The sequence below is a fragment of the Cupressus sempervirens genome, chromosome 5 (genome assembly GCF_028749045.1).
Source record: "Cupressus sempervirens isolate cs-2001-9-10 chromosome 5, ASM2874904v1, whole genome shotgun sequence".
NCBI lineage: Eukaryota > Viridiplantae > Streptophyta > Pinopsida > Cupressales > Cupressaceae > Cupressus > Cupressus sempervirens.
The window spans coordinates 938,600,690-938,627,779 of record NC_143122.1 but is presented as its reverse complement, the minus strand read 5'-3'; the positions used below and the strand labels follow the sequence as shown (position 1 = coordinate 938,627,779).

The 27,090-nt window shown below is 36.5% G+C and overlaps 1 protein-coding gene across 8 annotated transcripts in view; it reads right to left on the bottom strand.

Annotated features, from left to right (window-relative positions):
• Window positions 1-7,734: 7,734 nt before the first annotated feature.
• Window positions 7,735-27,090, bottom strand: part of LOC149559044 (uncharacterized) — a 78,666-nt gene continuing 59,310 nt past the window's right edge. For all 8 annotated transcript variants that reach the window (XM_089832996.1, XM_089832995.1, XM_089832999.1 and 5 more), the window contains one exon: window positions 7,735-8,202. The gene's annotated coding sequence lies outside the window, so the exon portion shown is untranslated. The remainder of the gene's footprint in view (window positions 8,203-27,090) is intronic.

The following is a 27,090-nucleotide window of genomic DNA, read 5'->3' as shown; positions in this document are numbered from 1 at the left end:
ATCAAAATTTGTTTCCAGATTATGTCGAAGTTAATATACAAATATTCATTGAAACTTTGGTGGAGCTTAGTGTGTTGTTACGACATTTTGGATAGCTTCTACTTCTCAAAGATTGGTTGAAGTTCATCAATTCTAATGGAGAAGTTAGTCCACATCTATAAACAATTTTCTAACAGTTATACAATCTAGAAAACTTGATCTAGGAAACTCCATAAACCACAACAATAATGTGAGATGTGTTCTTCATGTAACCTAGTAGGCACTTTTACAATAACCCAAAAGAACACACATATTGTTGATCATGTAACTACTCATCATTCATGCATTGTGAAATGGCTCTTCGACACTTGCTCATCATATTTTTTGTAGTTTCATGCTTTCATCATATGTTATCTTATTTATCTAGATTAGAGAACCTCGTAAGGTTTTCACATTAAAAGAAAGGTGTTTCCACACCCACAAAAACAATGTCTTTGGTTGCTTCGGGTGCCTGTAGCTCTTGCTCGTGTGACCAGGCTTTTGGTCTATTGTTGTATATGGATGTAGTGGTTTCCCCTCCCTCTGTGTGTTGGGATCTTGTGGGTAATCTTTCTAGTATAGTTTTTCTTGTTTCTCTGGTTAGGCTTGATGTCGATGCTTTGGTTTGGGAGGAGGCTTCTTTGGTGGAGGAAGGTTGGACAAAGGTTAAAGAAAAAAATACAAACGACCCTAACAATCCTCTGATCGACTTCTTGGATCTCACTCTTTTAGGACTAAAGGGTCCTAAATGGTTTTATTAAGTTGTAATGTGGTGGTAGAAGTGAATTGTGTTATTTGTGAGGCCACCCCGGTCACATTATTTTTGTTGGTGACCTGTTTCTCCTCTAGTCTGTTGTATCTTTTGTTTGGGCTCCAATGAAAATATTTTGATCTGTAAAGGGTTTTAGGCACCCTTCAAAACCTGTTTTACTTAATAAAAAACAATGTTTGTGTAAATGGGATTCCATACCACATAGTTCTACCAACCAAATATTTTCTAATATGTAATAGGCTTAATATCACATTTCATTACTTTTGGGTGTTTGTACACGGGTTTGCAATCATGACACATATTCTACATGGTTGTAATCATAGGTCCTCAACATACCTTTCAGAAACAATGCATAAAACCTAATAAACTTGTTGCCGAATAATTCCAAAAAACCACACATTGTATTACTAATTCGGTAACTTTTGTCAACATTGCCAAAAAAAGAGGTTCCAGAAGAGAGGACCTTAGGGAAATTTTTACTTTTAAGATCCAACCTAAATTTTATCTCTAAACAATTTTTCCTTCACGCTACAGTATAAAATTACCTCATATTATTACTTTGAACTCTATAGATGTGATCCCTAACTACAATCTGATCTTGCTTGCAACTTAGACCAATGAGAAAAATATGGTATTCATAGTTACTAATCTTAACATATGAACAATCTTTGCTATCTCCCGCATTTTAGCAGTGGGATGCTTTAAATCTTGAAATTAATGCATAACTAGTGTCTTGTGAAGGAATTTAAATGGCAACATTAATCCATGTAAGCATATATAGGAATGTAGAGAACATAATCTAGATAAGTTGTTGCTCATGACTTGAATTTCATCATTATTATTATTTTACAAATGCTTGATCTTAAGATTTAGTCATTGTATTATGTAATCAAACTAATAACTATGTGAGTTTGAGTCAAACTCATTGACCCATGTTTCATGAGTGGTGATTCAACATGAATCCATCTCTCATGAGAATAAATGGAACACTTAGCACTCATTGGATCTAGGGAAGTCCCGGTGCTTCACCCTTGTGAGCATCACCTAAATCCAATGAGTGCTAAGTGTTCCATTTATTCTCATGAGAGATGGATACATGTTGAATCACTACTCATGAAACATGGGTCAATGAGTTTGACTCAAAATCACATAGTTAATTCCTGATAGCAATATCACAATTTGACTTGTGGAAATTATCTCCTACTTATCAAACTAATAACTATTATGTCTTGCACTAAATATTTCATTGATACAAATCAAAATAGTATTTAACAGACGAAGTTAACCTTAGTCAAAAAGTTTAAAACCTTGTCTGCTTTCTACATTAGAGACATGCAGTGATTTGATTGTAAGAATCAACAATGCATTTACTAGAATCTCTCAACTAGTGTGATAAATATGGTACATTTTCAACACTTGATAATTGTTTGGGTGAATTTCCAATGCAAAAAAACGTGTAAGCAAAAGAGAAACAAATACTACTATACAAGACCTACCAATAGCTAGAAGCTACCAAACAATTCAGAGTAAAGATATTTGCCTCATTTTGGCCATTACACCAGCCTCTTACAATCAACCACTTGGCATATCTTCTGATATTCTATTCAAGAAAATTATGTACAGATAAGTCCCAACTCATTACACACATTCTTACAGATTAAAATATACTTTTCTATAATTTCTATGCACTAACAATACAACCAAGGCCATAATGGCGAACAATTTGCCTGTAAAAACAACATAACAAGCATGTTAATTTTTAAGTTGTTATTTTGAATCGACAAATGCTTTGTTTATTAAGAAATTAGAAGATTATTCCCTCAAAATTCACATACATGCACAAAATTATCAGCGATGTATTACTTCACATCTCCATTTTCACTTCCAGGGTCGAGAAGTTGAGATTACATCATCTTACACATACCTTGGGGTTAAGCTTTTTGGATCTCGTTTCAGCTTGAGATCAACTATTCAGCCTCGGATAAGTAAAGGGTTGGGTTCCCTTGCCATGCTCGAGAGACAGTGCTTCAGACACCACTTTCAGGATACATTGTCTAAGCTATCCCTCTTGGATTCCTTAGTAAGACCCACAGTGCTCTATGGTTCGGTGGTTTGGGGTCCTTCTCTTTTAGACCCGGATTGGGCCATGATCGAGCGTACCCAGATTATGCTCCTCTGTCGGATTATCAGATGTCACAGTTCTACCGCCCACAGTATTATTTTGGTCGAGTTCGGTGCTCACCCATTCAGACTTGCAACCATTTTTGACTTGATCTGGTTTCTCCACCGTCTTCATGGCTTTGCTGACTCGGAGGAAGGCCAACACAGATACCCTCATTTAGCCTACTACTCCTCAGTTGCTATTACTGACTTCGATCTTGCCACTAGAGTTTGCGATTGGTATGCTCAGGCTACTATCCTATTGAGTTCAATGGGGATCGACATTTATCATCTTCCTCCCTACCAGTTCTCATTGGATGCCCCTGCTCATCTACTCCCTTCTTGGCAGGAGTTGAACGGGCATGTCAGACTTGACATTTACAGGAAGTATATCACACGGACCTGGGTGGATCCTCTAGGGGTACTACGTCCAAGGATGGCTTTCTACGCTGAGCACTTCTTAGTTATTCGAGATGGGATTATTGTACGCCCTGAGTACTTACATAGATACTGGACTCACGCCCTGCATATCTCCCTTGGCTCCTTTAGGGTGGGCTTGCACAAACTCTGGATTCAGGTCAATCACCATATTGTTAGAGAGGATTAGGTGTGTACACTTTGTACCTTAGCACAGGCAGAATCTGAGATTCATTTTCTTTTCAGATGCCCCATATACTACGAGATTAGAGGGAGATTTTACTGCCTGTTTAGAGATTGCATATCCCTCTCGAATTTTTTTAGGTACACCAATCAGCGTTGCATTGCACTCTATCTCCACGAGTCCTTACAGCTTCGTGACCATACTTTACAACTTTCATTTTCCAGGAGTCAGACCTAGGCACAGCTTATTACAACCTTCTTCTCGCCCTTAACTCTAGCTCGGGGTGTGAAGCGACTGTACAATTTCCCTAACATAGGCTGTTCTAGATCGGTGAGACCCTACAGGGGACCTTTTTGCCAGCGACACTCCTCTCGTAGCACTCAGCTTCATCACAGGGCTTCTGGTAGCCGCACAGATCAGTCACTGTTGGACTTTTTCCCTGTGAAGACAGATACCTAATCTTTTTCCGTGATGTTTCCTGATTTCTTCTTCTTTTGTTGTGCTTGTTCTTTTTTTGGACATCGTTTGGTGCTTCGTTTGTCTGCTTTTTCCTTATTGTAAGCTTCTAGTCCCATAGACCCACGTTGTGGCCTTTTGTTGGACATTCATAAATTTATCTTTATCTTATCTTTATCTTTATCTTATCACCTATTCGACTCAAACCGCATCTACTTGTTTATGGAAAAATCTTTATTTGATACAAATTTAGATTAATCTCCACCCTTAAATCAAACCATTAGAAGAAAGTTTTGTATCTTGTTTTATTTTTTCTCAAATTCATTTTATATTTTGTAAAGCTTTTAAAAAATATCTTTTTACCACATAGGGTGAGCATTCTAATTTTATTTTTTCTTTCAATTGTACTCACAACTCTCTTATAAATTCTTAACCCAAAAAAAAACATGAGCAATAGTGAGAAGGTTAAAAGTTCAAATGCAATAAAGAAATAGAACTCCAACTCATGAAGTATGATGACCACTAGGGGTTCTTCAAGGAGTGAGAGTGTAACAAGGCCAACAAGAACAAATCCATTCGAATGTCCTTCCGAACTCCTTAAGCTTCTGCAAAAGGTTCATTTGACCCCAAAAACCTCTTACAATTTTTATCACAAATTGATAAGGAAAAAAAGTCAAGGGGTAGTTGAGTATGGCTATATGCCATTTGTGCAAAAAATAATATATAAGTAGCTATACAAGAGTTTATTGTCATCTTTTGTGGATAGGGGGTCAAGGGGTGACATGTTGGACAACAATAACTCCAACTGGGAAGATTGAGGCAACTAGAATGCATAGGGAGTGGGAGGCAAGAAAGATAGAAACTCCATTAGACATTCACAGGCTAGGGTGTTAATGCCTACAACATTTATAGATGAAAGTCAAAAAAGAGAGGGCTCTATCTCTACCCTAGAAAAGAAAATAAGTACAAGTGTTGAAGATATATTTAACATATAATCACAAGATATGGCTACTTCTATTGTCAAGTTTTTAATGCTCATGCCATAACATGTTACAACTTATGGGGCATGCTCACCATACTTTATACAAATGTTTAAAGATGCAATAGTTGGCAATCCCTCACTCGTCCCAAATGAAGAACATAACCAACAAACCATCCCCCAAGATAGAGAATATTCTGAGGTGAGTGTGTTGATGGAACAAATGAGACAAACTCAGATAGGGCACTTGCCAACCTTTTATTTCTTAGAGCTATGGGATGTTCAAGGAAAACACAAGATCCCATGACGTGTTCGTGCATTTAACAACACCTTGAACGCTATTGGCAAGATTGATTAGTGAAACTAGTGGTGTCATAGGCCAAACATGTGCAGATGTTCATATACAATCATCAAACTTCACTTGCTTTGTTCAGGAATTTTTCTAGGAGAAATTCCTCAAGCCTGTGGATAATAGATATGCCAAGTATTATTAGAGAGGATGTGTTGTATTGTATACACACACCCCATTGCAAATGTGAAATCAGATCAAAATAGTAAGAATTTAATGCAAAGAAGGCGAATCTCCAGTAGTGCAATAATGAATTATATCAAAGAAATGTTGCATTTCTAGAATTGTATAAAAAGACTAATTTTGAGAAAATTTCAAAGACAAAATCAAATTTCTAGTCCAAATATCAAAATCCTGTTCCAAACCCTAACATGAAAATCAAATGCAAATTCCAATCCCTGATTAAGGAGCCCCAATTCAAGATCCCCTTGCGGAATAGTTTATCATAGAAATTCTTTAAAATTCTTTAAAAGTCCCTTGCATTTTTTTGTAATTTTGATTTCAGAAAATAATGAATGAATGACAATGAGCAAGGAAGTAGACAAAGGAAAGATTCAAGGTAAGTTTGAAGGGGAACAATACACAACATGGGAAAAACAGTTCAAAGAACAAGTTGTACAAGGATTACTCTACAAATGAAAAAAGCTACATCGACTTTGGATTTCCCTTGGAAATTCAAGATCAACATGGACTCTAGATATCAAGAAAATATCCAAGGAGGTGAAGAAGGATTAGTCAAACAACTTAAAGATGTTGCTTAGTATGAAGTGATATTCTTGAAGGTGCAAAGACATCTTTGTAATGAAAGATACAAGATATACATGTTAAGGTGATGCTTACTCATCTTTAGCGAATCAAGAAATACCAAGTTGACATGTTCAAGTTCATCTAAACTAATTCATTGACAAGTGGACATGAAGGCTACAACCTATTTTCTTGGTAGTTCATCCTTAAAAAGATAAATATTCTAAGATTTGTTGTCTTCTCATTAGTGGATATTAAATGTATCTAGGTGGAAGTTGTAACTACCCAATTAGGGTTTCATTGAATTATCTTGACCATTGAAGCGAAGTCAATCTGGGCCCTTCATTTGAACTTGGGAGGTCTATAAAAGGCTTTGTCTTCTCATTTGTAAGTCATTATAAGATTCCACAAGAGCAAGCAATAGTAGTAGTAGGATGAGATCATAAATTGTTTCCAAATTATGTTAAGTTAATATACAAATATTCATCAAAAATTTGGTGGAGCCTAGTGTGTTGTTACAACATTTTGCATAGCATCTACTTCTCAGAGATTGGTTGAAGTGTGGTGATTCTAATGGAGAAGTTAGTCCACATCTATAAACAATTTTCTAATAGTTATACGATCTACAAAGCTTGATCTAGGCAACTCCATAACCACATCAATAGTGTGAGATGTGTTCTTCATGTAGCATAATAGGCACTTTTACAATAACTCAAAAGAACACACATACTATTGATTGTGTAACCACTTATCAATTATGCATTGTCAAATGGGTCTTCCACACATGGTTGTCATACTTTTTGTAGTTTCGTGCTTTCATTGTATGTTAGCTTATTTATCTAGAATAGAGAACCTCATAATGTTTTCACATTTAAAGAAAGGTGTTTCCACACCCACACAAACAATGCTCGCGTAAATCAGCTTGCTTACCACATAGTTCTACCAGCCAAATATTTTTTAGTTTGTAATAGGCTTAATATCACATTTCATTACTTTTGGGTGTTTGTACACGGGTTTGCAATCGTGACACATATGCCGCATGGTTGTAATCACAAGTCCTCCATATACCTTTCAAAAACAATGCATGAAACCTAATAGAGTTACTGCTGAATAATTCCAAATAACCATACATTGTATTACTAATTTGGTAATTTCTATCAACATTGCCAAAAAAGGGAGGTTTCAAAAGAGAGGACCTTAAGGAGTTTTTGGCATTTAAGATGCAACCTAAATTTTATCTCTAAACAATTTTTCCTTCACGCTAGATGATAAAATTATCCCATATTATTACTTTGAATTCTGCATATTATCCCTGACTACAATGATGATTTTGCTTGCAACTTAGCAGAATGAGAAAAATATGGTATTCACAATTGCTAATCTTTATATATGAACAATCTTAGCTAGATCCCGCATTTTGGCAGTGGGATGTTTTAAATCTTGAAATTAATGCATAACTAGTGTCTTGTGAAGGAATTTAAATGCCAACATTAATCCATGTAAGCAGATATAGGAATGTCAAGAACACACTCTAGATAAGTTGTTGCTCATGACTTGAATTTCATTATTATTATTATTTTACAAAGGCTTGATCTTAAGATTTAGTCACTGTATTTTGTGATCAAACTAATAACTCTTATGTCCTACACTCAATGTTTCATTCGTACACATCAAAATATTATTTAATCGACAAAGTTAGCCTCAGCCAAAAAGTTTAAAGCCTTATTTTCTTTCTACATTAGAGACATGCAGTGATTTGACTGTACGAATCAACAGTACATTTACTAGAATCTCTCAACTACAATGATAAATATGGTACATTTGTAGCACTTGATAATTGTTTGGGTGAATTTCCAATGCACAACAAACCTGTAAGCAAAAATGAAACATATACTACTATACAAGACCTACTAGTAACCACAAGCTATTAAACAATTTGGACTAAAGATATTTGCCCCATTTTGGCCATTACACCAGCTTCTTACAATCAACCACCTCGCATGTCTTTTGATATTCTATTCAAGAAAATCTACACACATTCTTACATATTAAAATATATTTTTCTATATTCAAATTTCTATGCTCTAGCAATACAACCGAGGCCATAATGGCGAACAATTTGCCTGCAAAAACATCACAAGCAGCATGTTAATTTTTAAGTTGTTATTTTGAATTGACAAATGCTTTGCTTATTAAGAAATTAGAAGATTATTCCCTGAAAATTCATGTACAAGCACAAAATTATCAGCCATGTATTGCGTCTACAAAATGGTGTACGATATATGCTCTACTATCCGACTCCAACTATGTCTACTTGTTTATGGAAAATGTTTATTTGATGCAAATTTAGATTAATCTCAGCCCTTAAACCAAACCATTAGAGAAGAAAGTTCGTTATCTTGTTTTTTTTTTTTCCCAATTCATTTTATATTTTCTAAAGCTTCAACAAAACAAAAAAAATTACCAAATAGGGTGGGCATTGTGATTTTATTTTTTCTTTCAATTGTACTCAAAGTTCTCTCATAAATTTTTAACCCAAAAAAAACATGAGCAACAATGAGAATAGTGATAGTGAGAAGGTTAAAAATTCAAATGCAATAAAGAAATAGAACTCTTTAACTCATGAAGTGTGATGACCATTAGGGGTTCTTCAAGGAGTGAAACAAGGCCAGCAAGAACAAATCCATTCAAATGTCCTTCCAAACTCCTTAAACTTCTACAAAAGTTTCATTTGACCCCAAAAACCTCTTACAATTTGCATCACAAATGATAAGGAAACAAAAGTCAAGGGATAGTTGAGTATGGCTATATGCCATTTGTGCAAAAAAGAATGTAAAAGTAACTTCAAGAGTTTATTGCATGCAAGGGGTGACATGTTGGACAACAATAACTCCACCTGGGAAGATTGAGGCAACTATCGCATAGGGAGGGGGAGGCAAGAAAGATGGAAACTCCATTAGAGATTCACAGCCTAGGGTGTCAATGCCTATAACAAGATTTTTAGATGAAAATCAAACAAGAGAGGGCTCTATCTCTACCCTAGAAAAGAAAATAACTACGAGTGTTGAAGATATATTTAACATATAATCACAAGATATGGCTACTTCTATTGTCAAGTTTTTAATGCTCATGCCATAACATGTTACAACTTATGGGGCATGCTCACCATACTTTATACAAATGTTTAAAGATGCAATAGTTGTCAATCCCTCACTCGTCCCAAATGAAGAACATAACCGACCAACCATCCCCCAAGATAGAGAATATTCTGAGGTGAGTGTGTTGATGGAACAAATGAGATAGACTCAGATAGGCCACTCCCCAACCTTTTATTTCTTAGAGCTATGGGTTGTTTAAGGAAAACACGATATATAGTTTCAATTTCAACTTTTGAAAGATGCTTAGAAGAGGTTGGAGCCTCTAATGTTGTACAACTAGCCATTAATTCTTTTCTTCCTTGTAAATTATTTTAGACCCCATTACATGTTCATGCATTTAACAATACCTTGAAGGCCATTGGGAAGATTGAATGGTGAAGCTACTGGTGTATAGGCTAGAGATGTGCAAATGTTCATGTGCTATTATCAAGCTTCACTTCCTCTATTCAAGATATTTTCTAGGATAAATTCCTCAAGCCTGTGGATAATAGATATGCCAAGTATTATTAGAGAGGATGTGTTCTGTTGTATACACACACCCCATTGCAAATGTGAAATCTGATCAAAATAGTCAGAATTTAATGCAAAAGAGGCGAATCTCCAGGAGTACAAGAATGAATAATATCAAAGAAATTATGCATTTCCAGATTTGTATCAAGGGGCTAGTTTTGAAAAAGTTTCAATGACAAAATCAAATGTCTAGTCCAAATATCCAAATCCAGTTCCGAACCCTAACATGAAAATCCAACGCAAATTCCAATCCTTGATTAAGGAGTCCCAATTCAAGATCCCCTTGCAAAATAGTTTATCATAGAAATTATCTAAAATTCTTCATAAGTCTCTTGCATTTTTTCATAATTTTGATTTCATAAATTAATGAACGAATGACAATGAGCAAGGAAGTAGACAAAGGGAAGATTCAAGGCAAGTTTGAAGGAGGACAAGACAACGTGGGACAAATAGTACAAAGAACAAGTTGTACAAGGATTACTCTACACATGAAAAAAGCTACATCGAAATTGGATTTCCCTTGGAAATTCAAGATCAACATGGACTCTAGTTATCAAGAAAATATCCAAGGAGGTGAAGAACGACTAGTCAAACAGCATAAAGGTGTTGCTTAGTATCAAGAGATATTCTTGAAAGTGCAAAGACTTCTTTGTGATGAAAGATATAGGATATGCATGTTGAGGTGATGCTTACTCATCTTCAACCAATCAAGAAATACTAAGTTGACATGTCCAAGTTCATCTAAACTAATTCATTGACAAGTGGACATGAAGGCTACAACCTATTTTCTTGGTAGTTCATCCTTAAAAAGATAAATATTCTAAGATTTGTTATCTTCTCATTAGAGGATATTAAATGTATCTAGGTGGAAGTTGTAACTACCCAATTAGGGTTTCATTGAATTATCTTGAACATTGAAGTGGAATCAATTTGGGCCCTTCATTTGAACTCGAGAGGTCTATAAAAGGCTCTGTCTTCTCATTTGTAAGTCATTAGGGCCCATTTGGTTGCAGGCATAGGAATGGAGAATAGGGATGCAATATTAGGAATAGGAATGGTTATTCCAATAACAATTATTTTTTGGAATGGGTATAAGCTCATTTTAGAGGTAAAATGGGAATATGTATTCCTATTCCCTATTTCATTTGACGAACAAACATAGAATAGAAAACGTATTCCAAAATCTATATTCCTATTCTAGCAACCAAACAGGCCCTAGAAGATTAGATAAGAGCAAGCAATAGTAGTAGCCGAATGAGATTAGAAATTGTTGCCAAATTATGTTGAAGTTAATATAAAAATATTCATTGAAAATTTAGTGGATCTTAGTGTGTTATGGCATTTTGCATAGCTTCTACTTCTCAAAGACTGATTGAAGTTCATTGATTCTAATGGAGAAGTGTGGCAATATGTGATGAATTCCTTGGTAGTTTGTTGACAAATTGCAATGCATGGTTGGTTTGAGCCCATTCAAACATTAGTTCGATCATGGATGTTCATTTAGATTGCGTCGATATTGGGTATTTGGATGAATGATGCAATATGAAAATCCTTCGTTACCTTTGGAGATTGCATTAGTTTTGTATATTTGTTTCCTCAAAGTGAAGCAAAGCTTTATTAAGGAATTTATTTATCGAAGTGTTCTCCATTATCATCATTGTCCTTAGGTTTAGCTTAAATTCTCTAAACTCTTAGCTTTTAGTCTTTTATTTGAATATAGAATTTATTTAGCATTCTAGTTTCAGCTACTTTGAGGGAAAAGAAAATTGATAAATTCAGAATGAATAGTAAGTCCCTTTGTGGGACCAGCAAGATCACATCTTATTCACTATTATATCCAAAACAAAGTAGCATGTTTGCAGTGTAAACCTTGGGAGTTGTCTTGATCACACATTGTCACATTGTTTAGCATTTAAGGTTTCCTTATTCAAGAGAGAATATAATACTTGGTATCTTATTTTGTGTTGGTTAGTATCACAAAACACTCATCAACAAGATGCTTGAGCCCTACGAGGCTGTATAATTTAATGGTGGTTAATAAAAGTGGGGTGGTCAGAAGCAAGAATGCCAATGGGAACAAGTGTGAAGCGAAATGCCATTGATGATAAAATGTGGTCCACAATGAGGTAAGAAAACTATCTATTTACTTAGTTGGAGGCTCCAATGTTGTACAACTAGCGAATGATTCAACCTGTGTGTAATTTAGTTGGCTTGACAGTAGAGTGTTCTTATAAGCACATGTTTAGACCAAACAATGGTCATGCATTGAACAATATCTTGAAGGACTTTGGGAAGATAGATGGTGATTGTAGTAGTGTCCTAGGCTAGAGATGTATAAATGTTCGTGTGCAATCAGAAAACTTCACTTGCTTTGTTCACGGCATTTTCAAGGAAGGAATTCCTCAAGTCTGTAGATACGCTAACTATTTCATTTTATTAGAGAGGATGTTTAGGGCATTTTCGAGGAAGGAAGTCCTCAAGTCTGTAGATATGCTAACTATTTCATTTTATCAGAGAGGATGCTTGAGGTCTAGGAGGCTTTATAATTAATGGTGGTTTTTTTAGAGGGCAGATGGTTAGAAGCAGCACACCAAAAGGAATAAGTATGAAAGAAAAAAATCATTGATGATAACGTGTTCTACAATAAGTTAAGAAAATTGCAGATTATATTATTTACTTTTTATTGATATTTTAATATTTCTGAATTGTAAAATATAATCATTCTTTTTGAAGATTTTTATTTTTGTTACTTGTTTGCACTCGTAGACATGTTTGCTCCTTCATTAAGCCTATTGTGTGAGTACAAAGATATTATTGATATTAACCTTCCTAGCCTTGGGGAGATCTATGAAACCTTTGATAGTATGAAGCAAGCAAGCATCATATCTTGTTGGTTATTATTGCATAGGTGTCATACTTTACATTCAATATGCATACATTTATGTCTATACATGTAATATCCTAAAAAATCTGCCCTTTGGCTAGATTTTGCATTTGTGGTCTTCATCCTTTTGGTCTGTACAAATCAGATCTGGCCGAATGATTAGATTTAGTATTTCAATGCAAATGGAAAGTGGGATCTACCCTTGACAACCATTTCCCACATCACATTTTGGTGACCCACCTCATAAGATTTTCTCTTTTGATTTGGTAATTGGATATTCTTTGCATACATTGTACGTTCTTGATGGTTAGATTTTCTTAAGATACATTTTCCTTTGCATTGCAATTACATGTCTCGAGTTACTTCGTATACATTTTGTTAGTCATTGTTTACATCATACCTTTGCTACATTGTATGCATTTAGTTTCACATTTCATAATTACATGCTTAAATTTGCTTCATTTGCATATTTCTTTCAAATTGCACTGCATCTCTCTTTCCTTTCATTCCCTTGTGTATGAGCTTTATCAATTTGATTCCAACCTACTACATTCTGCTTAGAAGTAGTCATAGACTCATGTTCGTTTGATCCCAAGCCTCCCTTCTTTCCTAGGAATCTTGTTGGGACTGTCAGTTCCCAAAACTGCAGATTGGAAATCCAAGAGCTTGCCACTTCTCTAATAGGATTCCGCAATCAATTCTGCCCAATGAACGAAAATCACCTTGATTCGCTTGTAGTTCAAGCTCCGCTACACCTAGGTGGGTATAGCTTCTCCTCAAACATAATCACTTGGTTCAGAGCTTTTGTAAAGAGAATTTAAGGTTTGAAGAGTTCTTTGGTTGGCAAAGTTATTGAACTCAATTAAAACAAAACTGAATGCTGAATGTTTAAAATGGTTGGATGTTTTGTATAAGGTTTGTTAATAATGGGTTTGATGCTTGTAGGAAGGATGTTATAGATTTCTGACTTCAAACATAAATCCAGTAGACCAGTACTTTTAACTTATCTGGGCAACAAAGTCAACTACAGTGAATATTCACGTACAACTTTATGAAGTTCTTATGCACTTGAATTGTCAACAATTTAACAACAAATATGTGACAGACTAAATATTATGCAATCTTAAATTAGTCCAAATTGAATTTTAACTCCTTTGGTAGGAACGCAAACTGGACACAGATACGGAAACAACTATATATTTCACAATATCTATGATGATCCAATTTAGAATGCTAAATGACCATGTCCACTTATCCGACATTAAAATTGCCTACAGAATTTTGAAATATGATTACAAAGAACGATTTATCTGCAATTTAAGTCTCCTTGCCTTCAAAAATAAACAACAGGCCTTTTATTTTATTATTAAAATAAAATAAATAGATTTACATCATAAAATCATATATAGCTCCTTATCCCTCCATACAAAATAATATAAAATGTTCTCTCTTTTGAATATGTGAATGATCGAATATTTTTAATATTGAATATCTCTCCTTTAATAAAAGTCACCTTCCTTATCACACTGTTTAAATAATTTCTTTTAGTTAAATGGCACCTCTTCAGATTAAATAATTTGTTTTTGTCACCTGTGCTTGGACAAAGTCTTAATCGCATCCTTGGTAAAAAATGGGGAATTTTATTATCAATATTTGATTGCTCTAAATATTATTACTATTCCAGTTTTATTAGAAATCACTCCATGGATGCTCTTCGTCTACCGTAGCCTGTGGTCCTGTGATGAAGAGTTTTTTGAGTTTTGCCGCACACAATTTCTGACTGGGATCGCAGTTTGTTTAATTGTTCATTCCTTTATTTCATTTATCAGGTATGATTTTTTTGGAAATGCTTCATCTGCTCAACGGGCAAACTAACTTGCGAGTGTTTACATGCTCATTGATTCCAGTATGATGCCCTCTGTGTTTTGACATTTCGATGCCCCAAGTACCATTTCTTATAAAAGCTTGAACTTGCCAGAGCTGCTATGCAGTCACCAGTATAAAGATTTTGTCACTTGATAACTATGTGGCTTCTTCTGAACAATATCTGCTACAGAAGACCATTGCCCATGGGTCCCTAAGCACTTTTTTCATCAGAATTTTCATCTGCTATTCCCTGGGGTATCTAATATTAGATATTCAACTCCGTTCCTGTGATTGTTCTCTATATTTTGACGGCTCCTTTCATTATTGCCCCTGTGTATGTCTTCAGCGTTCATAACCTTGGATGACATCACAACATTTACATTGTGGGTGAGAAGAATACCCGTGGCTTCCAACAAGAGCCATAAGTCTACGCAATTTGAATGTGCTCATCGGTTCCTGTATGGCATGTGTTACTCCTTCCTACAGCACATATAACTTTGGACATTGTTATTCACCTGTTTTGAACTTTTATGCTGCTAAATAATGATGAAATACTGTCATTGCATCACAAGCCTCTTTGCTGTAAAAATCTTGCCATCAACGTTGCTATTGGGATTAATACAGCTGTGAATGTGTCATTTGTTTATGGGTTAATTGTGTGATTCCTGTATGTATCCTTATCACTTTTCAAACAGTGATATCTCTGCTGCAATTACTTTTATGCTTCTGATTGGTGCACATATGATTTACACCTGTAGATCTGGGAGTACTCATTCTGTCAGCTGACTTTGAGTGCTTTCATATCAATTTAAACTGCTATTGGCCTGAAGAGCTATAGACTTTCAGAATAGTCTTTCATAGAAATGAGGACAGTTTTGGTGAAATTTATTTCTGATTCAATATTTATTAGATGGCTTTGAAATAGCATGCGTCTAGATATATGATATTTGTAGAGACCTTCACAAGTTTCAAGGAATACTGATCAAGATAGTTTGTTTTTACATATTGAAACAGTTCTGGAGCTGAATAGGCCAGGGATGCATTAACTTCTATGTTGTAAGTTGTTCAATCTGTAGGGTTCAGTTATATCTTTCACAAGTGGAATCCAATCTGAAGATGATACTGGGTGATTTACATATATTCACCATATGGTATAGTCAATATTTGCTGTAAATAACACTGAGATTTGTTATCTTCTGTGGTTATAGGCATATTTGATTTCTTCAATACTTTTGTGCATTGATTTCATGATCTAAATCAATAACTCTCTTTGATGTGCTTTTCAATCCCTGATTGATATTGACATAAATGACAATATTTCTTCAAGTCTCCAACATTATGTTTCAAATGGAGGCAAAAAATTTGGGCTCCATCAGGGACCAACATGCATTCTATGATATCAATCTTATCATGAAGAAAAACGCTTCTCATTCTTCTCATGATGAAGATGAAACATTAAGACTAGTTCATCTTGTTAGAAACAGTAGTTGTTACACCAAACAATTGATCTATTAATGCCCATAGAAGCACTAGACTTATAGAAGACACAGAAGGTTGTTAAACCATGTCGTGTATCCCTGCGAGGGACGTTGGCGCACTGCCAACAATCTCCCTCCCAGAGTTACTCGTTGCGGCTTGTGTGGATTTGAACTTATGACCAAGCTTTGATTCTACTTGTTAGAAGTAGTAGTTGTCTTTGCACCAAAGATCAACCTATTAACACTTAATACAACCACTAGACTTATAGAAGACACAAGAAGCTATTAAACCATGTTGCGAATCCCAGCAAGGGGTGCTGACACACTACCAACACTCCTTGCCCAAGTCCATAAACTTACTCATGATTTTGAAAAGTTTGAACTTTGAACAATAGCTAGCCCAAGAAAACCATAATCCCAAAGTTCTTTCTATTGTAGAAGGCTTAAGGAAGCTTATTCGTCATGATGAACACGATGTTGATCTTTTGCATACCCTTTCTCATCTCATTGAATCTAATGTCAAACCCATCATAAAATATGATCAATATTTGGGCTTTGTTCCACCTACTACAAATGTTGAAACCTCTTTCCCTATCTTTATTTCCATTCCTAGTGTCTCCACTTATGCTTCACCTCTTATTACAACTTCTATCCAATCCTACACATGCGAGTCTTCCTAATCCTATTCTACCTTCAATTCCTTCAAGTGTTCCATGCATTTCATTGCCTTCACCAATGCCCACTTATCATAGAGTTCCTTTTCCATATTCAAACTTTCTCTATTTCCAACAATGTTCCTAACACGTCTCATGTTTCTCCTCCAATTCTATCAATTCCACTATCTATAGTTTGGCGCAAACCTTCACTTCTTTGCAACATCAAATTGCTTCCATGACTCAATCCAAGTTCAACATTCCTACATGTGGCATTGCTAGTCCTTTGTCCATGGATATTATCCGAGCTGTTATCCCACAAAGTACTGAGATTCCTCATCTTAAGACACATAATGGTAAGGGTGATCCTGGGACTCAAGTCAAAATTTTCCAAACCTTATGTTGTGATTTTTCACATGACCATAGGTTCATGGCAAAGTTGTTAACTAGAACCTTTTGAGTTAAAGCCTTACGATGGTATTGCTCTTTGCCTCATTATTCTATTGATTCTTTCCATAAGCTTGCTAATGCTTTCATCCAACTTTTCAAAAACAAAATTGGTATTAAAATTTAACTTAATGATTTGATGCATTGTAAACGAGGTGTTAAAGAAAAAGTTAGTGATTTCACTAGTAGATTTAAGCATTTTCATGCTTAGATTGCTTATCATGTGCCTGATGTTGATATACAATACATTTTCATTACTAATTTTCAAAAAGACATCAGGGATAAGGTACTTCTTTCTGTGTTCTCTTCCTTTTCACAATTGTGTGCATCATTATCAACTTCAAGTGAGTCAATTTGAGAACACTCCAATGAATCTTGTTCCCATTGATAAGAGAGATGTTGTATCCATTTTCAACAAATTTTAGAAACCAAACAACTACATCAAAATCAACAATTCATCAAACACTGTTGATGAGCAAGTGGAAACAACATCCGAAGGAGTGGCTCCTTTGTCCTCTACTTTTAGACCTGCTCGCACTTATACTGAGCTTTTTGAATCTTTGCATAATGTGATGATGAAGGTAATGAATGCTAATATGCTAAAACTTCCTCTTATAAAATTAATTAACCCATCCAAACCTAAGTCCAGATATTTTGATCCCAAAGCTTTTTGTCAATACCATCAACTTGATCCTGATACTAAAAAGTCCTTTCAATTAAAAAATGTGGCTCAAGACCTTATTGATTCTAATGCTATATCTGTAGATGCTGATATTAACAATGGGAACATATCAGCTGCATGCTATATTTGTAGATGCTGATATTAACAATGGGAACATATCAGCTGCACTTCCTAATAAAAATTTGCAAATCTACAAGAGTCTTTTTTCATCTCATTCAACCAATACTATTGATTAACCTTCTTTCCATTGCATCGACTATGATGAGAAAGTTAGTGAAGTGACTCATGTTAACTGAGTTGAGCACGTTAAATCTAATCCTCAACCTCCAGCTCAGTCTTACATTATCTTTGATCTAGCTGAGACAATAAAAGATCCCAAAAAGATCCTTTCACTGAACTTCTGGAAATTTTAATTAAAATAATAGATTTTCCTGTGCTTTCCTTGTGGTCTTAGAGAATTAGACAAAAGTTGCAGAAAGATTGTTTTTTTTTTTTTTTTTTGTATTTTCCAGATATAAGTAAAACAACAATTAACAACATCAGCAAATAATATAATATTCAGTCAACCAGAATAGCTACAAATTGTACCAAGCAAGATATGTAATCAGTATGCTTGCAAAGGTGTTTACAAACAAGGAATGAAGACGCTAGCTGCAAGAATGGAACAGCCACGCACCAAAAGGGTAGAGATGGCTGACGTAAACCAACCAACAAATCACGTGCTAGTTGAAAGGTAGTCGTACAGCTGCTATAGTCACACCAAGGCAACAAGAAGCTCCCAATGTGCCAAACAAGACCCTCAACATGCAATGCACAAGCACCCCCAAACGTTGAACTTAACAAACTTTGTCAACTGCTGAAACAATACTGTAGAATGCTGTCGAAACCATCTATTGGGGTTTGTGTCCCAATAGCCAGGCTCTAGGGTTTGCGTCTTAGTCCTCTAGAATCGCTCCTCAAGAGCAAAATTGCAAATACCAAGAATGAAGATGTAAAAGATAATGAAAGAATAGACCAACATCTCCTTTTATCTCCCTCTCAAGGCCAATCAAACCCTAAAGGGAGAATATGCCTTTCTCTTTATTATAAAATGACATCTTCTCAATTAAAAGGCCTTTATGTATAGGAAAAACACCCCTTTCCTCAAATAACATAACTCTAGGCGCTCGAAGGTCTCCGGATGATGAAAATAAGTTAATATAAGACCTTTCCAATGAGCTACAACACATAGGCCTACCTGACCAGATGAAGCCAAAATCCCCTTATTACTCCAATTAGCTATATAGCTTTATTTTAATTTATTTAAACACAAACTTGGGAAATATTACCTTTTATTCCATTGGAAAGCCAAACCAACCAGATAATTAGTGAACGGGTCTTATCACTTGCCTGTGATTGATGTTGAGCAATGTGGGCCAATTGGCAGTCCCATCCTTAAAAACTAGGGATGCTCCTAGAAACTAGGGAATATACCCTCACCTTGAAACTGAAACCGTATACTGGTCCCGAGGAGCCTCAAATCTGATAACTGCTACAACCTCCTAAATTTTGGGAAAATCCCAAAAATAAAGGAACTACCCCAACTGGCTCTCAAATTGACTATAGAACCAACTCTGGTCATTGAGTATCCACTACGAGTCTCTATTCACCATTGCTAGCTTACGAGACTCCAATAATAAACTAACTCTCATGACTCTGCTAGTCAAACTAGAGACGGGACATGACAAACAATTAAAGCACTTAATGCTCCTCTCTACATTGTCGCTAGTGTTGACGACATTCCTTCTTGTAGTACTTGCAATGTTCCAACATACCCGTCAACGCAAACTCAATCCCATGCAGTTACTTCCAAGCTTGTACTACTCCTGTGTTACCATATATGACCGAGAAAAAACAAGTGTAGTATATTTGTTCTACTGTATGGCTCCAATAGCACTGACAACTAAACACTTTATTGTACAGCCCAATTCGGTATCTCCTTGCATCTACCGTATAGTCAAGACGTCTTTGCTTAGCATAACTACCAGATACAACCTTTCTAGCCCTCGTATTACCAACTTCATATTCAAATCTTCGCCATATGAATTTGTCATATGGCCAATAGTTCCTCAAATTACAACCTTGTTAAGACACTGTACAGGCACCCAACTTAATGTTGAAGTCGTACAACCTTAATTCGAACTAGTGAATTGTCTTTTGTATGAACACTAACTTCGTTAGTTTCAAGTAAATTGGAAATTATTGATATATGCCAAAACTAAACAATTCAAGATACAATAATGATAGAGGATTAGATTTCAACAATTTCAGACCTAGAACATACTAGAATAGGGTGAGGAGTTACTCCCATTGAAACAACAAATGCCAAGTAGGGAGGGACTTTCACCTTTGAAATGGCATACAAGTTGAACTTCAATAGGAATTTGCACATACATAGAAATATACCAAATTTGCATACCTATAACAACTAACCCAACCTTATGTATGGCTTCGGGGAAACTTCTCGAAGGATTACAAAAAGCTGTTGGCACTGCTAATACACTATTGATAATAAAGTAAAAAGGGTATGAGAGAGATAATAAATGTAATTTTGAGGCCACACATACAAAAATAATTAAATAATTATTTCATGACATAGGGGGCATCATAGTCCTCTTGCCTCGAGAATTGTTTGCACTCAAAAAATTTTAGACTTGGAGGCTCCAGAATTTCTCGCCACCCCAAGTTGCATCCTCGATCAGAAAATCCTTCTATAGCACAAGGAATTCCTTGACTAGGCGCTATCTCAACTTTTTTTCACCGACGTCGATGATCTCAGCTAGTTCTCATAGTTTGCCCTCTTCATGAATGGGTGACAATTCCTTTGACATAGTGACACATTACCTAATGGCCTCCTTGAGGCGGGACAGATAAAAAATGTTGTGAATCTGACTCCCTTCAGGAAGTTCCAACTTGTAGGCAACTTGCCCACTCATCGAACCACTCTATAGGGTCCATAGAAACATGACTTCAACTTCTCACCATGTCTTCAAGGAGGATTGTCTATATAGTTGAAGTCAAAGGCATACCAAATTGCCAACCTCAAAACTCTGCTCAATCTAGTGTTGGTTGACATACATCTTTTGTTAGTTCTGAGCCCCCTGCAAGTTATCCTTTAGAAATCTTAAGATGTCCAAACTCTCCTATAGCCAGTCTTTAGCCCTCGGTGCACAACTGTCACCCGATGCCAGATCCACAAATGACAAAGGTTCATAACCATATAGTGCTACGAAGGGTAGCATACCTATTGACATGTGATAGGTGGTACTGCAACAATGTTCTCCCAAATGAAACCAATGGACACATGCCTTTTGTTGCACTGAAACAAAGTTTCTAAGATAACTCTCCAAGCATTTGTTACAATCTTCATCTATCCATCAGTTTGTGAGTGGTAGCTTGTGCTTGGCGACAACTCCATTCCTGGTAAGAAAATGGCTATCCCTCCACTCACTATGTTATGCGAAGGCCCATGAAAGCATAATACCTCATGGAAGAACAACTTGGCCACTTACGCTGCATGGTATCTGATGGAGATGACAAAGAAATGTGCATAATTGGTCAAATGATTTACCCAATGGAGATGCAGTCCTTTCCTTGCACTTGGGGAATCTCGGTAATGCAATCCATTGAGATGCTATCCCACTTTTGGTTGGGGATTGACAACAATTGAATTAGTCTAGGGGGTAAGGTGTGCTTAGATTTATTTTTTTGCAAAGTGGAGCATTCCCGCGTGTACTCTAGAAAGCCATTCTTAAGGCCCTTCCAAGAAAACCTTTCTTAGATTTGTCTATAGGTCTTTAGTTATCTTGAATTTCTAGCCAAGGGTTAGTGATGCGTCTCCTTAAGAATTATTTCCTTCATCTTGGACTCGGGTACCAAATAGATTTTGCACTTGTAGTAAATGATGTTGTCAACCATCTTGTATCTATCATCTTGCACTTGACCATCCATCAGCTGGCACACAAATTTGTTATTGGAGTATTCAAGCAACAAAAGTGCCTTCCAATCCACCGATATCTAGGATAATGAACATATGGTAGGCCTTCTTGACAGGGCATCGACTACCACATTATTTTTACCCTTCACATACTGAAAATCAAAATCAAACGCTTGGATTCTACTCACCCACTTTTGTTGTTATTCATTCAAATCCTTCTGCTCTTAGTATCTCAAAAAGTTGTGGCTTGTTCATACAAAAAACTTTGGTCCAATGAGGTACTGTCAAAAACTCATTAGTGCATGCATGATGGCGAAATGGAGTACAACCTTTCTGCTCCTGAGAGCTTCCTACTCTCAAATGCCATGGGGTGATGCTCTTGCATTAACACTGCTCTAATGCTTTCTCCCGATGCATTGAACTCCAAAATGAAGGGCAGAGTGAAGTCTGGTGGTGCCAAAACCAGATAGGAACTAATGACTTTTTTTAGTTGTCTAAGGTATGTTGTGCCTGCTCATCCCAACGAAAAGACCCTTTTTTGGTCAGATATGTCAATGGGGCACTAGGCTATGAAAATCCCTTCAGAAACCTTCTCTAATAATAGTACAATCTAAAAAATTCATGCAATTGCGATAATCTTGGGAGTTGACTAGCCCAAAATATCTTTAATTTTCTCCTAGTATGTCCAAACCCCTCAAACACCAATGATGAGTCCCAAATACAATATTTGCGTCATTTCAAATTCACCTTTCGACCTCTGCCAAACAATGATTGTGACTTCATGATTCCCAAGACTTCGATCAAATGCATCAAACGTTCCTCCCACGTCTTGTTGTAGATGAGTATATCATCAAAGAAGACTGAGAGGAACTTGCACAACTACTTGTTGAAGATGTGATTTATGCAAGAATGGAAAGTTGTCAGAGCATTGTTCAACCCAAATGGCACGACCAAGAACTCATAGTGTCTGTAATAGCAACAAAAGGCTTTCTTCTCTACATCTTCCTCCCTCATGTGAATCTGGAGGTAAACAAGTCGGAGATCTATTTTGGAAAAATAGACCACGTCATGTAATTTGTGCAAAAACTCATCGATCCTAGGGATGGAGTACCTATTTTTTATATTCCTTTTGTCGAGGAGCTCCTAGATTGTCTTCACTATTTTTTAGTCTTTTTGTCGGGGAGCTCCTAGATTGTCTTCCCTATTTCATCTTACTTACTAGCACTATCAACGATGCAAAGGGACTCTAGCTAGGATTGATCCATCCTTTGTCAAGGAGTTCCTGGATCGTCGTCTCTATCTCATCCTTAAACTTCTTAGGATGGCAATAAGGTATGGTGATGATGAGCTTGGCTCCTTCCTCCAACTCAGTGATGCGCTCAAAGCCACAAGGTGGAGGTATGGAAAGTGGGATGTCAGCAAAGACCATACTATGCTTATCCAATGTTGCCTAAAGCTCCTCATCATGGCAGTTAGTCTATTGCCCATGTATAGGTTTTATTGAGACCAAGCAATGTATTGCCCAAACAACATCATGTCTAAAGATTGCCTCCATCCATCATGCCAAGATTTCCTTTGGACTACTATTCGACATCTCTCTTAGCACCACCCTTTTGCCATTCACTTCAAAGATCTCCATACTCTTGAAACTCTGTGTATACACGTCAAGTGTCTCCATCCTCTAGATACCCAATATGAGCTCCAAGTCATCCAAATCTACTACAAAGAAATCATTTGTCACAGTGTGGTTCCCCATGGTAATGCTCAGTTGCAAGACTTGATGCATACATGATAAGAGATTCCATCCTACCACCTTGACTTGGAACCCTTCAAGTGCCTCTGTAGGCAAAACCTTTCAATTCACAAGTGACAATTCAATGAAGTTGAGTATGGCTCCACTCTCGAGCATGACTTGCTGCCCCTTGAGTGTACCTTATAGCCAAAATATAGTGCACCTCAAAATACCAACAAGAGCTATGATGGCCCTTCCTCGCAATACCAATGTAGCAATACTTTTTGCACGGTTATGTTGACCTCCTTAGGAGCTTGTTGACCATCTCCTTCGTGTTCAGTTTCCTCATGCTTCTAGGACATCACCTCAATGCAATGGATTTTTCCTTTGCCTAAGCATGAGTGCCTTGGTTCCCACAACTCTTTACAATTTATTTAGAGCTTCTCCCTCTTGAGCTCCTATTTGGTGGCCTAATCCAATGATGGCTTCTTCAAATGGGGTTTTTTATCTTTCTCCTTTGGAGTGAGGGGTGGCTTGGGCTGTAAATAACTCCTAAAAGAAGAAGATATCACCATGTCACATGCCTTCTTGATTGTCATCATGAGTGTGTTAGGGTTAAAACCCTTGACCAAACCTTTTAGGGGTTTGGTTAATCCATCCATAAACAACACAAATAGTCTTCTCTCTAAAATGTGTGTAACCAACACTAATAGTCTCAAAAATTATGTGATGTAGTTGTCCACTGGTCTTGTTTTCTTTAGTTGTGCCAACTACTTGAAGTTGAGCTCTGGATCCTTTCCGTCAAAATAGTCTATAAGTCTCTCCATGAAGTCAGCATATGAAGTATCTTGATCATGACCAAGGGTGACCATCCCATGTTGCCACCATTTGAAAGCAAAGCCTTACAAGTAAAGTGTTGCAAACTTGACCACCTCTTCTTTAGGCATTGGTTGAGCTGGAAGTAGGTATCTACCTTTTGTACCCACACTCGCACTAATGTACACCCAAACCCATCAAAGGATGATAAATTTATTTCGTCAATCTTTCATTTGTAATGGCCATGTGTCCTAGAATATATCTTTTGCAAATTCACATAATCCTTGAACAGTAGTTTTGCTCCAAACCCAACATCAAACTAGTCTTGCCTAAACTAATCTTGCATTTCCAAGAAAATAGCCTCTTATTCTCTCCATTGTTCAGGTCTTTGGGGAAATGTCCACATCGCTTGCCATGTGTGGGAGTGGTCTTTATTTTATTTAATGACATCGTGGACATCATAGTACCCTTGTTGATCCCATTTGCATGGTAAATGTGATAGCTAAAAAGTGTCTTTTTAGTAAACAAAAGCAAAAGATTTTTTTATGAAAAATCTTATGTCTTCATTCAAACTTGCAATGGTTTCCTCTATCCTTTTCATGGTTCCATTTCATTTCCTATGGAAGTTGGTGGTAAAATCATGGATTCTACTTTCATTGTCATTCCTACTTCCAATAAATTTCAAGTTAAAAGTCTTCCTTGGCTTACCTCCATGAAAATCATAGCTTCTCCTATTCATAAATGTATTAATTTCCCTCTTAATGGAGATATTAGGACTATTAACCATAGTCTTTATCAGCCTTCTGTGCCTTGAGACTTCATTGATCTTGATTTCTTTTGGCCTTCAATGCCCCAACCAACTCAAACTTGTCTTGATTATCTCCTTCAATCATACCAAGCCTACAACATTAAAAATATTTGTGACTTAGCAAACCTAAGGATGATCCAAGATGTGGACTTCTTCCTACACCACCTATACCTCCTTTATATCATTTTGTTCCACTTATTGTTTATACACATCCTCATCTTGTCATCTCTCAACCTAGTGTGGTTCCTTTCATTCTTTCTCCTTCAGAAGAAAACAACCTAATGTTGATTGACCCTAATCTCAACCAAATTTCTAGCAAAACAAAGTATAACTGTAATACTCATAATCATTGTTGCAAGCATCGTACGAGAGCTCATTATCGTGCATCTGAAAACATTTTTCGCCTCATACACCTTTGTATACTTTCCTTTCCTTTGACCAACCCATGCTTGAAGGAAGTGAATTTAAATAAAGTAAAAATGAACAAACATGACAATGTTATTCATATACTAGATTTTATTACAATTGATCTTGATGATGAAGATACTCAATGATGATATTCGTGATACTGTTGATGTCAGTTTTTGTACCACTAGATAACATATTAGCAATTGGATATCTGATACGGGGTATCAAATACACAACTCCTCTCTTGAAAAGTTAATACTTATGAAGACATAAGCAATAACTCCAATGTTCCTTACACCTCTGGATACTAACTCAGTATATTGATGTGATTTTCTGGTAATCATGTAGGTGGGCAAGGCTATTGGCGATGCTTTTCTTATCAAACCAAATCCAAATTTGGGGAGATGCACTGCACCACTATGATTAAGGCAAATGCTTATGCCAAGAGGCGAGGCAGTAATTGCTTGAACAGCGGAAGACATCCAAGGATTAATAGAAAAGGGTGATAGCGAGAACCAAAAACAAATGGCGAAGACGTTGGCAAAGGTAATCAGGAGCGATAATGATGGTCACTGAAAGGTTCAGATTGCTATACCAACAGTCAACAAGGCATTGGATGAGATTGCGGCCCAAGAATATGAGATAGTGGAACATAATTTGGATGGAACACAGATGATATGGAATGTGAAGAGATCCAGGAGGGTATTGCTTCAATCAGAGGAGGGTATTGCTTCAATCAGAGAGAGGTTGAGGAAGGCAAATGAAAGGATCGTAAAGTTGGAGGCCGAGAACAAATATTGGAGAGATTGCTAGCCTATCCAACAACTGCACCGGGCAACCCTTCCTCAAGACAGCAGGATCAACCTAGAAGAGATATCAGCTCAGCTACATGAAGTCAGGGATTGGATCCATAATACAATCCAAGATTGGCGAAATTTCTTGCCTTCCTTTATCTCGACATTTCGGTCATTAGTGACTATTAGAAACAAGTTTAGAGTATTTGAAGAGGAGTGAAAGGATTTCTTCCAGTCAAGGATTTAGCTATTCTCAGGCTACAGGAGTTCATTGGGTTACCGAAGGCATATTTGGAAAGGGCCAAGTTGGTTGATGAAAGAGGATTGAGTACGGTTGAGTCTTGGTTTGTTGCCTTGACTACTAGATTGAGAACACTCGAGGAGATACAGAAGGCAATTGCACATCACAGCCCAAGCGTCGACACTTCCATTTCAACCATGATGAGCGATGTTGGGGTGGCACTTGGTTTTGAAGACATCAGAGAAGAGGACATCGATGAGACAAGACTTGGATCAAGATTGGATGAGTTAAGAAAGGTTTCTATCAAGAAGAAACATTTGGACACCCTTTCCTCCCTCAATGCCTTTATTAATTTTGCAAAAGAGTATGAGAAGGACCATGAGAAGACACTACAGGCAGCAAGCAGCATAATGAAATCGGTTGAGCTCAAGATAATGCATACACCTTGCCCTCCCATGGAGAAAGTCAACAAAAGACTAGCTAGGTTCATTGCCTTAGCTAAAAGAACGAAAGAAAAAGGGACATTTATATTAGAAGATCATTTAATGTAAGCCCAAG